Source organism: Typopeltis vanoorti, chromosome 15 (assembly GCF_054136105.1).
Source record: "Typopeltis vanoorti isolate ZY-2024b chromosome 15, IOZ_Tvanoo_1.0, whole genome shotgun sequence".
In the NCBI taxonomy this organism is placed as follows: Eukaryota; Metazoa; Arthropoda; class Arachnida; order Uropygi; family Thelyphonidae; genus Typopeltis; species Typopeltis vanoorti.
The window spans coordinates 32,085,591-32,099,557 of NC_143563.1; the positions used below are offsets into that span (position 1 = coordinate 32,085,591).

Here is a 13,967-nt window from a genome sequence, read left to right on the forward strand (position 1 = left end):
TCATCATGGAAACTGCAACAATTCTATTTGTTAACTTAAAGACAGGCTTTCCTTTTAAAAAAATTTTAAACTATTAAAAACTGAATATACTTATTTAAATTATTATTATTATCTGAACTCCATGGAGTCAGAGACTCATCATGGGAGGTACACACTGTTGCACACAATACTCGTCCAATCCAACTGTGCCTTAAAATGATTCAATGTGTCTACATTCATAACACACTTAGGCAATGCATTCCACTCACCAACCACTCTCTATGCAACGAACCTTCTGCTCACACCCTCCTTATACAGTTTCTAGTGATGGCCTCTTGTTCTACTCTCCCCCCCCCCTCATTCTATGAAAAATCTCTTCCGTGTCAACCTGATAACAACCCCTGACTAGCTTATATGTCTAAATCATATCCCTCCCCCCTCCCTCCTCCTCTTATTCATGAGACTTTGCAATTTACATTCTCTTAATTTGTCCTTGCACTCCAAATTCCAAAGACCACTGACAACCTTTGTGAATCTTCTCCAGATCCCTTCAAGCATATCCTCGTCACCATGAAAACCTGACAACCAGATCTGTGCACAATAATCCATGAGGCCTGATCAAGGTCTTATACAGTGGCATTATAACCTCTCTATTTCTGTATGTCGGGGTCCTCTGCATCATTGCCATTATCCAATGTGACGGCTTCACAACTTTCAGGTCTCCTAAATTTCAGGCCCTTGTTCACCATTCCCAGATCTCTCATCTCCTCTACATTCATTAAAGTTTCCCCACCAAGTGTATATTTTGTATCGCATTGTTGCTTACCAAATTTCAAAACTTTACACTTTGCAACATGGAATTGACAGTTCCACTTACCAACCCATTCATACAATCTATTCAAGTCCTCCTGTAAGTCATCTGCTTGACTCTCATTGCTCTTCTCAATTTTGCATCATCTGCATATCACTAGTTAAACCCATCCCAATATCATTAATATACAAATTGAACAACAATGGTCCCAAAACTGATGTCTGCGGCATACTACTAGGGACCTTCCTCTTTTGGAATACTGCATCCCCATATACAGCTTTCTGATACCTATCTGATAGTCAGTCACTGATCCAACTCAGAAGTCTGTTATCCAATCCCAGCCATTTCAATTTATTTAACAGCTTATCATGTAGCAGTCTATCAAAAGCTTTTGCAAAATCTAAATATACCACTATAATGCATCTCCTTTGTCCAAGGCATTTTTCATCTTGTTATAGTACATAAGTAAGTTAGTAAAACATAATCTCCCTTTAACAAACCCATGCTGATAACTATTGCTGTTATCAACCCATTTCTATATCCTACTTCTCACCAAATCTATCTACTACCTTCACCACAACTCCAGATATACAGATTGGCCTATAATTTGTAGCCACAGCCTTATCACAGCCTTTATGCAGTGGAACAATGTTACCTTCTTTCCACTTCCTTGGAACCTCTGCTGTTGTATCACTTATTAAACAGGTATGCCAATGCTACTGCCAATTCCGTTAAGCCACTTAATGATATGTCATCAAATCCTATCATCTTATTGACATCAAGCCTATTTATTTCCTCATATACCTCCTGTCACTCACAGTTAAGACTTCCACTCCTATTTCCTCTACATTGGAATTTCTCATGATTCCACCCTGATGAGGACGAAACACCTTTATAAACTGATCAATGAATACCTCAACAATGTCTTCTGAAGCAACTACCATTCTACCGTTTTCATCCACTAATATTATCATCATCATCATCAAATTCCTGCCATGTACCCTCAAGGGGTGTACAGGATATGATAGTACTACATGAAAAAAATTACATCATTATTAATTCCCTATCTACAACTTTCCTCCAAATCAGTCTGTTACTTGTCAATACTCCAACATTATCAGATCGTATATTTCTATCGTCTAAGGCACTTTGTACCGTATCAATCCACCTATATCTTGGTCTTCCTCTGGGTCGTTTTGCTGCCAACCTGGCAGAGAACACTTGTTTTGCTAATCTTTCCTCGCCCATTCTGTTTAAGTGACCGTACCACCTGAGATTAGCTCTGCTAATGCATTCCTGGATGCTGACAATGTCAAGTTCTTTCCTAATATCCTCGTTTTTAATATGATATTACCATTGATGCCATCTGTTCACGCCTATAATTTTTCTCAGGACTCTCATATCTGCGGTCTCTAGTCTTTGGTCAAGTGTTTTACTTCTGACCCAGCTCTCAGATCAATAAGTTAAAACTGGTTTGAACACTGTCTTGTATACAGCTAATTTAGTGTTTCGACTAATTTCTCTCTTATTCCATATGAATTTATTCAATTGACTTCCCACCATACCAGCTTTGCTGATTCTGTTGTCTATTTCTTTATTTAATTTACCATCGTCAGTAAAAATCTGCCTAAATAGCTGAAATGTTTTACTTGTTCCACAGGTTCTCCATTCACAACACAGTTGACATTTTCAATGATTCTGCCTATTTTCATTGTCTTTGTCTTTTTATTGCTGACTTTCATACCATATCTATTACAACAGTTATTCAATTTAGTCAGAGAATCTTGCAGACTTGTAGCGGATTTATTTAGAAGTATAACATCATCCGCATAAAGCAAAGAGCTGACATTAACATCTCCAATTTTGATATCATGTTTAATACCACTTTCCTTCATAATGTGATCCATATAGATAATGAATAACAGAGGGGATAATGTACATCCTTGTCTCACAACAGATTTAACATTAAACCATCTTCCTGTACTTCCTTCAATTCTAACTGCTGACTTACAACTCAAATAAAGACTAAGTATTGCTTGATATAATGCCCCATTGACACCATATAATTGCAGCGTATTGAATAGCTTCTCTCTTGGCACCTTGTCATATGCCTTTTCCAAATCGACAAAACTTAAATACAGATCTTTGTTATATTCCCAAGCTTTCTCGGCTATTTGTCGTAAAGTGAAGATCTGATCCTGACAGCCTCTATTTGGCCTGAATCCAGCTTGTTCTTCACCAAGCTTTTCTTCCACAATTCTTCTCAACCGTTTCTCAAGTATACTTGCATAGATCTTGCCAGGAACACTCAGTAGGGAAATACCTCTGTAATTCTCACATTCAATTTTATTTCCCTTTTTATATATGGGTACTATGAGAGTTCTACTCCAGTCATCGGGAATTCGTCCCTCTGTCCAGGCTTTCTGAACTATGCAGTGCAGCCACTGTAAGACTCTTTTACCACCATACTTCAGCATTTCTGGTCGAATATCATCTACTCCTGCTGCCTTTCCACATTTCAAGCCTTTGATGGCTTTTTCTACTCCAAGTATGAATATGTATTCCTGACTGCATGCCTGGTCAGTGTTTTTTACCACTGTGCTGTCATCACTGCTTGTTTCATTTAGCAGTTTTTCAAAGTAATTACTCCATACCTCGAGGATATCTTTTTCTCTCGCTTTCATGTCACCTTTATCATCTCTAACTCCTTTTACAGCACTCTTTCCTCCATTTCTGAGCTGCTTTGACAACCTCCAGAGTATTCTGCCACCTTCTTGATATTTATTTTCTATATTCTTGCCATAGTCCTCCCATGACTTTTGTTTAGCTAGTTTTACACAGTGTTTAGCATTATTGCATTTGTCTCTATATTCTCTAAGAGCACAAGCTGACTTATTTGACAGGAACTTTTGATATGCTTTCTTCTTTTCCTTCACTGCCTCTTTAACTTCCTGTGTCCACCAGTGAGTTCTGATTTTTTTATCCTTACAGACAACCTCACCACATGCCTCTCTGGCAGAATCAGTCAATGTTTTCTTCAGAGTTTGCCACTGAATCTCCAAGGTTTGATTCCTGTTCTCAAACTCTTTCATTTTTTCTTCAATAATCTTTGTGTGTTTTAGTCTACAGTTCACATCTGAGAGCTGCTTAACTTTTATTCGCTTTAAAACTTTCTTACATGTTATTCTTTTCAATATGAAATTCAATTTTATCCTGCTCAAGACTAAATAGTGATCACTTCCAATTTCAAATCCTCTATACACTCTGGTGACCTGCACCAGGGAGAAAACATCACTATCAACAATAACATAGTCAATGAGACTTTTCTTATAACTAGCCTCTTCTCTCCATGTGAATTTGTGCACATTTTTATGTTGGAACATGATGTTAGTAATAACCAGTCCATGTCCTGAGCAGAAATCCAACAGATATTTGCCATTATTATTAGCTTTGCTCTTTTCTCCAAATTTTCCCAAAATATTTTTGTATGTCTCACAATCATTTCCTACTCTGCTATTTAGATACCCAACAAGGACCAACTTTTCATTTTTCATTGTGTCAGTTGCTTTTTCTAAAGCCTCAAAAAATTCCTCCACTTCTACCTTAGTAGAACCTTCTGTGGGACCATAGGCACAAATAAGTCTCATTGTCCAGTTCCCCATTCTCATATTTGCCCACATTACTCTACTTGAGACTGACTGCCATTCAAGAAGATTAGCCTCATATTTTGTGTTGAATACTATGGCTACTCCTTCTTTTCCTTGATTATCATTACCTGAATATAACATTTTGTATTTATTGCTCAGAAAGATCTCACCAGTTTTTGTCTTTTTTGTTTCAGTCACCCCTATTATGTCGATCTGGTACTTATCTAATTCCTCAGCTAGCTCCATTTCTTTGCCATTCAGGCTTCTTACGTTAATAGTACCGATCTTTAACTCTGGTGATGTTTAGTTGGTGTTTGTTTTCAGATTTGTTCCAGTAGCTGACTTTTCGCTGTTCGCCCTGGTTCCCTGGCGAAAACAACGGGGGCGACGCTCCAGCAGGCATGAAATTTTGTCATGTTGTACCATCATTTTTTATTTTGGTTTAACCAATAAGAATACAATTTGGTCGGCTAAATCCCAAATTGCCAGCCCATCCTCGTTCGTTCAGTATCCAAGTAGATACCCAACAGGGTGCACCACTAGAAGGTGAGGATTGGACATTAGGTCAGAAGCCCTGGTCGGTTCTTCGCATTCCTTTAAAGGCTATATGGAGGTCTCCTCTCAGTTATACAGCTTTGATCCTTAAGCACCCCTTTGACCCATTAATATTATCCTACCGTAATCATTCTTCCTTCTACTTGTTACGTACAGCAATCCCTCGATTAGTGTGCCTAATCCGTGCTTTAAAACAGGCGCACTAATCGAATACAATAACCTATGGGAAAATGTATAATTCGTTCCTCAAATTTCTTTTTTGAACCTGAATTTTTTTTTTATAAAAGAATTACGGTATGTCTCAGGACCTAGTTAAAGGAAAACCATGAAGATGAAAGACAATAAAACATATTCAGAATATATATATTTAATTATTCTGCTTCTTAACAAAAAATTGAGCTAACATAGTTTGGCAGGCATTTTGTTTCTTTTTTTCATACAACCGACAGTATGGCCCTATTGCCTCTTCTGCAAATTTTACTGCTTCTCTCTTCATCAGGGTCAGCCTCTAAGCATTGCTGCTTAAAAACTTCGATTGTACAAAAAATAGTACATAAGTAAGTTAGTAAAACATAATCCCCCTTTAACAAACTCATGCTGATAACTACTGCTATTATCAACCCATTTCTATATCCTACTTCTCACCAAATCTCATTCCAAATCAAATTGTTTCTGTGAAATCTCTTTTGGTTGACTATCAGTGGTTTAAATTTTCTTCATATTCTTTGGGATCTTCCCGCTGTGCATCTAAATTTAGCAGGTCGGAATCACTCAATTCTTCAGAATGAGATTTAATTAACTCTTGGACGTTATCACTGAATGTGAGAAAGAAAGGAAGGACATACGAATTGGTCGCCAACACATGAAATCACGTGCTTTATAGATAAAATTTCCCAACTGTTATACAAGCAAAATAGTTACCACTTTAAAAACTACAGTGATCATAAAAGAGAAGTTTTTTTCTGACGTGTAATAATAAACAACTCATCCCAGAAGATGGATTGATTACCCTATTATTAGAATGGATTCTCCTTTTTGTGACATGCTCAGAAGTGTCGAAGCGTCTCAAATCTGTGGGCGTACTATAGCAGAAGACATAAATTTTGGTGGTAAAAATTTGGAACATAGTGTACATGGAAGTAGTGTAGTATGCCATTAAAAATAACTTTGTAAAATGTTTTAAATCTGTAACTAAATTATTTCATTCTGGTGAGTGATTTTTTTAAAATAGTTATACATAAAAATATATAGATAGAAAATTTTTAAAATCTGTAACATTTATTTTTAAGATGTATAGAGGTGCACTAATCGAATTTGGGTATCGAAAAAAAAATGACTCACTAATCGGGGGTGCATTAATCGAGGGATTGTTGTATCTGAAAAACTCTAGGGTTTTATTTCACCTGATTTGCCAATTTCTGCTCATACTGCACTTTTGTTGTCTTTGCTGAGTCACTCTCCTGCTTGTTCTTTATACGTTTTGTGTAACTGATTATTACCATTATTCATCTTGTACTGCCTCCAAAGTGTCTTCTTCTTCCAAATTTCATGTTTAAGCTCCTCATTCATCCATTTTACCCTACATTATTCAGCCATTTGACCTTCAGAATACATTCACACATTAATGCTGTTTTGTATTTCTTTGTCACTACCCAAGCATTCCATGCTATAGCTCCAAGCTGTCTCCTAAGCTTGTCATAATCACCAGCCTTATACTTCCACATATATCCCTTTCTCACAGAAGTTTGCATATGGCTAGCCACAACCCAGGTGATTACTTCATGATCACTCTCACCAACTGGAGGAAAGTGCAAAACCCCACTCAAAATTACATCCTCTGATGAAATGATCAGATCTAAAACTCTCGATTCTGGTACCTTTACATGCCATCTGAGATAGTTCTCTCTCAAGAACTCGAGAAATTCATTTTTCTTATTCCCAAATGCTATCTCTTCATTCCAATCTATATAGCCATAATTAAAATTGCTTATAATAATTACCCTTCCTTTGTTCACTAATCCAAGTTGTTTATACATTTCTTCACCATCCTCCACATTCCCAGGCCTATAGCAACATCCAACTAAATATGTCTTCCTGTCAACCCCCACTTTACACCACACTACCTCATAACCATTACTGCTATTTCCCTCTTTCATATCTACCTTATGTGGACATCATTCCCCCTACTATCATCAACAGCACTCTCCCCCCTCCCTTCTTGTCCTTTCTACCCTTGCATTTCTATTTCTGCTAGGATATCATCTTCATTCAACCATGTTTCGCTTATTGCAATGATTTTGGAGTGAATAAACTCATCAGTAAAACCATTTCGTCTCCCTTATTTTTGACACTTCTGGCATTTGTAAATAAGCACAGCGGTTCATTTTTAGGTCTATAACCAGTCCTCTTCAAGCCACTTGTTGGTAGTGATTTCTCCACCACACCTGCCCTTGCCCAATCACCTTTATCACCACTTACCACATATGTCCAGTCAGTCTCACCTCCCCACCCACATCACAATATATACCATTTCTGTGCTGATCATCTCCCTGCATGCCTTCACTGCTTCTTCCAATATCCACTCTCCCTATGCCATGTCTCTCTGTCCACCTGGGCTCTCCTGTTTCTCTGTTCCACTTGCATTCCCGTTCTCTCTTCATTTCTTACACTACTACTGTTTCCACTGCCAAGCACCTTTGCCTCTTCAATACCACTCTCCTAATCTTCCACTTCATATCTTACTTCTGATCTCTTGCTTGCATCACACACTTCTGTGTGATCCACTCACTCCAAAGCTATTCAAATGCAACCCATCATCTCTGTATAATTCCATTCTTCCCTCAAATATATGCAATACATCCACACACTGTACTTCCTTCTCCTCACAAAGCTCTGCTAGCATACCGTTTATGATTCTGGCTCTCCATCTCAACTCGTTCTTCTCATACCTTTTCCACTATACTGTTATCTTTCACTCTTCTGTCTAGATTTAAACAGAAGTTTGTTGATTGTCAGCATGTAATATTAATAGACACCGAAATGTTAGGAACAATGTTATTACTGGACAGCCTGTTGACTAGTTATATACAGATTAAGATGATGCTAACTGTCCTAATGGGATATTTTGATGATAATCCTGTGCACTTCTCAAGTTGTCATTATGTTAGCTGGAGTTTAAAATAGTTATGGTGAAGGAGGTGGTCAGAAATTAGCTCCAAATTCTTTAAATCTTGTTGATTGTCAGCATGTAATATTAATAGACACCGAAATGTTAGGAACAATGTTATTACTGGACAGCCTGTTGACTAGTTATATACAGATTAAGATGATGCTAACTGTCCTAATGGGATATTTTGATGATAATCCTGTGCACTTCTCAAGTTGTCATTATGTTAGCTGGAGTTTAAAATAGTTATGGTGAAGGAGGTGGTCAGAAATTAGCTCCAAATTCTTTAAATCTTGAGGCCATCGTGCTTATTGTAGTCGGGAAAATTGTTGATGACCTCACATATTTCCTTGAACTTTTTATCATACTAGAACTTGTATGGGGGGTAGCTGGGTTCCTTGCTAGTCATTCCTATGGTTATTATCAGTGACATGATCACACTGGCCTAACTTTCCTTGGTTTAAATATCTCACGTCTTTTGTATTCTTCTTATTTGTATTTGCTAATGTAGGAAATAACAGGTGTAACAGAGATGTAGACTTCCGGATAAACTAATAGGGGAAGAGTATCTTTGGAAGGTGTGAAGAAGTTCCTAAGGGATAAAATCACTTTGATTTTATCCTTTAGGAAGTTCTTTAAGGTTGTACTTTTGTAATACCCTCCCAATTTTTTTGAAATACCTTTGTTGTATGGGATGGCTAAACTGTTGATAGTTATTTCATTATATCCATTGTTGATGAAGGTCTTTTTGATGACTTGGATTTCATTTCTAAGAGCTTGATGCATGCTCATTTGAACAGGTGTATAAGGTTCTTTTTGTTTTGTTTTTTAACAAAAAGATCATTTTTTTTTAACATTGAGTTTAACAAAGGGGATGGATACAAGAGCTGCTTGTTTAAAGCGGAAAGCCCACAGCTTTACCTGCCTTCCATAAGAAAAAATTACTTTGCCAGATGAAATATCTTGACTGCAAGACATGTAAGAAAAGGACAGTAATATATGATGGAAATATGTTCTGTAATAGCAGAATAGTCTTTGATTGAGACATAGTGAACGGGACAGTGATGTAAGAACTGACTAAGATATATTAGGCATGTTTTGACATGAAATTTTCTTCTTTTATTTATTTTCCATACTATTCTGCAAACCTCTCTTATGGTTAGTAAATAGAATTTGAACAGTTTATGAGTTAGTTTGTTGTAAGCTTGTGTAATATATCTTTTATATATCGTATATACTACATTTCTGTATATAAATATATACTATATATTTTGAGAGTTTTCTTTTTAACTTGGTTATACTATAAATTATAGTATAACCAAGTTAAATATAAATTATTTAATATTAAATATAAATTAAATATTATATAAAAGATGCCAAGCAATTATATTCTTTGCTTAAATCCTATATCCAAGTGTAAGGAAACAAAAATTTGCATGTGAAGTAACTTCACAACTGAGCTACTTGTATATAGAGGCTAATGACTTCGCATCAATTGCCTTAGTATCCCATAATGCAAGGCATATATCCTTACAGACATGTATAATGCTATGTATTATGGGAAGGACCACTACCCAGACTGGTTTCGACCTTTATTGAGGTCTCATCAGTGGCAGCCAGATCCAGAAGTGATACCAAGGTCAAAACTGGGCTGGGTAGTGGCCCTTCCCATAATGCATTGCATTATAGAATACTAAGGCAATTGATGAAGTCATTAGCCTCTATATACAAGTAGCCCAGTCGTGAAGTTACTTCACATGCATATTTTTGTTTGCTTACACTTGGATAAAGGATTTAAAATATGGATATAATTTTAGAAATTATAGACTTTACAACCATGTTATAAATAACTATTTTAATTTCCCGAGGTTTTGATCTTCATATTAAGATCATCATCTGGAGTATATACAAATATACAAGGACAAGCTGAGTTACATTACCCACAATAAGCTAAAGAAACAATGATTTGATTATGGGTACTGGCATGACCTCTACTGAAAAAAAATAAAATAAAAAATACAACTTAATTATTTAGAAACTACATCAAAGCTAAATTCTGTTTAACATAACATGAGAAAAACATTCTTTTTTATATATAGTCTTCTTTCAGTAACAATGACGTCCTATTTTATCATTACAATTGTTATTTTTGATATAGGATTCTGGATTATCTACAGTCCTGTTTATAGTTAACTCTTGGAGAGAGAGGTTCTGTGGGTAGAATATGTGCCTTCCATATGCTTGGGAATTTTAGACCATCATTATTGTTCAGATTGGGGTGGTTGATAAGAATCTCACAGGCTTCCTTAAATTTGCGTTCATACCATGTTTTGGTGTGATGTAAACAACTTGCTTTTCCAGTCAATTCTATGTAGAGTGTTCAGGGCATGATCAGAAAGGCTAGCTTCACCATGGTTATTATATTTAATGTTTCGTTTATGTTCCTTTTGTCTGATAGAAATTGTGTGTCCTATTTCTCCTATATATGGTATATTACAGGTGCAATAAATACGGTATACTCCGGGGTGGGCCAGCAGAAGGAGTGGGTCTTTGGATGAGTTGAGTAGGCTTTTTAATTTTGCAGGTTTAAAGGTGGCTTTGAGGTTGTATTTTTGTAGTATTCTGTTTATTTTATCTGATGTCCCTTTAATGTAAGGAATAGTTATAGTTTTATTGTAGTCTGGTTTATCTTTGTTTTTTATCGAGGTCTTGTAGAGAATTTTGTTAATAGTGTTTTGGCAGTATGTCCGCGCGGTCAGCCTAGTGGCTTTGCGCTTCACAACCATATGACTGGGGAAGGAGTGTCCCAGGTTCGATTCCCGTTGAAGACGTGAGGAATTTGAGGATCTTCCTAAGCCATAGCCAAGTTAGCTGGTCTTGGGCGCATGCAGTAGGGTTTTTTCCACCAGTTTATCTGGCGTTTTTTATCCCGCAAGCAGGCAAACCGGCCCGTGAACATACACCTGTACAGCCAAAAATATACCCTCCCCCCCAGCAGCAGACTAGGCGACAGGTCAGTTGGGAGTGGTACTAACAAGAAGTCGCATCTAAGTAACACGCGGACCCTGCAGAGGAAGTGGGATTAACGTGCAGTGAAAGAAGAAGTGTTTTGGCAGTAGTATGGCTACAGCTAAAAAATGGCTACAGTAATGGTGTTTTGGCTGGGCTGAACACCCAATCAAGGTGTTCAGCCCAGTGTTGTGCCGTTAGAAATGGGACTCTTGTAGGTCAATGGCTCCCAAAGCTAAGATGGTGAAGGGAACATTGCACAGTTCTTGCACTGATTTTCCGGCTGGAACCCTCGTTCAAATGGGAGGTGATTTGAGATAATGTCTAGCCCTATTGGTCCATTGCGATTCAGATGGTGAAGTCCACGATCAAAGCTGGTTGCAGTTTGTCTGGATGCTTATTTTTTTGCCACAATTTTCATATTCCCAGACACTCTTGAAACGGTTGTACCAGAAAATCCTTTTTGGAGATCGTAGGTGCCCATCCGTTGGGCACCTTCCCCATTACACTTCTCATGATGAATGCTTGGGGGAAGCCTACACTGACAGCTAAGTATAACCACAGTTTTGTCAATGCTTGTGTGCAAATACACGAGTTGTGTTAGAGAATTTGTATAGTGTCTCCTATTCCTAATTCAATGTGACACTTCAGTTTATAATATATGCATATAATATATATTTCTGTATATGTATATATACATATATACACAGACACACACACACACCTAAACCTAAACCTCTTTTTATGTGAATTTTTTTTACGTGAATTCGGAGTTATGCAAATCGGGATATCAAAAATTTTTTTTTTACACGATTTTTATTCACTTTTACGCGACCAACCTAAAGTCTAAGTTAGTAAAAAATCCTTAATTCAAGAAAATTCTGAGAATTTTGTAGAATTGCATTCTCGTTTCAATTAAGAAAATTCTGAGAATTTTATAGAATTGCATTCTCGTTTCAATTAAGAAAATTCTAAATGCTTATGAATTTCATGTATTGGGAATTCCCAGAATTACATAACTGACTGCGCATAAAAAAGCAGTTCTTAGCAGTTTGAATTTGGTGTTCGAGTAGACAACACAGTTACCGCACTTTTTGTATTTGCATTTTTTAAGTGAAATCAAAATAAAAATCGGTTTATAAAATTAATAATTTTTCCAAGAAATAATAAATGGTAAGCTATATGTAAATTTCGAACTTTCATTTCATTAACCGAAGATTTTAATCCAGTCCTCACATGATGTTGCCGATAACCAAAAAAAAAAAAAAGGAAAGCCGTTTCCTTGGATATAAAAATTCAAATTTTAGATCGTCTTCAAACCGGTGAAGGTGCGACGGCTGTGGATAAGCATTTTGGAGTTCATGAATCAACTGTCAGATCTATAAAGAAAAATGAAGAGGCTATTAGAAAAGCGGTATGTTCTGGTACAAAATAGAGTGCGAAATTATCATCATACACAAGAGATGTTGTTCTAGAAAAGGCCAAAAAAGCTTTAGTGATGTGGATAGAAGATAATGTACAAAAAAGAATGCCAGTTGACAGAAATTCCATCAAGCAATCAGCATTGAGATTTTATGAACAGATTAAAAAACTGCAGCCAGATACTTCATCTCAATCAAGGAAAAAAATATGAATTTCATGCAAGCAATGGTTGGCTGGCTAAGTTTATTAAAAGACATGCTCTTCATAATATAAAAATTAAAGGTGAAACAGCTTCTGCTGATGAAACAGCTGCTAAAGCATTTCCACAAGAACTTGCTAAAATAATTGAAGATGGAGGTTACACACTTGAACAAGTTTGGAATATGGATGAAACCAGCCTTTTCTGGAAAAAAATGCCAAACAGAACTTGCATATCAAAAATGCAAAAAACTGTAGGTGGGTTCAAATCAGCAAAGGATCGCATAACACTCCTATTTTGTTCGAATGCTTTAGGAGATCGGATGTTAAAACCACTGCTCATAAATCAATCATTAAGACCATGGCCAATGAAAGGCGTAGATTTTCAAAAATTGCCAGTTCATTGGATGGCCAACAAAAAAGCTTGGGTGAACATTGATATTTTCACTGAGTGGTTCCAGAAACATTTTGTGCCAGAAATTAGACTCTATTTGAATGACAAGGGTCTTGAATTTAAAGTGCTTTTGATTCTTGATAATGCACCCGTCATCCTGCCATAGAACACCCAAATGTGCATTTTTTTTTTTCTGCTGCCCTATACCACATCATTGCTACAATCTCTAGATCAGAGTATAATTGCAACTTTTAAAACATTATGCCAGACGAACATTTCAGTATGCTTTGAACAAGCTAAATGATGATGAAACACTGTTACTTATGGATGTGTGGAAAAAATTTTCAATTATGGATTGTATTGATCAGGTTTGATTATCATTATCTGAATTGAGACCAGAAACTATGAATGCATGCTGGAAAGCTATTTGGCCTGCAGGCTTTAAAGAGAATGCTCCTGTTCCCTTCAATCATACTGCAGAATTCCCCAATATAATAAGTTTGGCATGTGAAATTGGCAGAGAAGGATTCGATGATCTTACGTTGGCAGATATCGGAGAATTGTTAATTGATAAACCTCTTAGCGAAGACGAAATAGTGGAGATTGTTTCTGAGACTCTTGAAAGCGAAGAACTTAATGATCAAGATAATCCTACTTTTACTGCTGATATAATTAAAGAAGGTCTTAAACTGGCCAATAATTTATGCAATTATTTTGCCCGACATGATCCAAATGAAGAACGTGCTGAGAAGTTTTCACGTGAGCTTAAGTTGTTAATGTCTTCAT

At 36.6% G+C, this 13,967-nt stretch overlaps 1 protein-coding gene across 1 annotated transcript in view; it reads left to right on the forward strand.

Moving 5' to 3' along the window:
• Nucleotides 1-13,967, forward strand: part of LOC150098575 (cholinesterase-like) — a 150,470-nt gene that overhangs the window by 33,093 nt on the left and 103,410 nt on the right. The window lies entirely within an intron of this gene.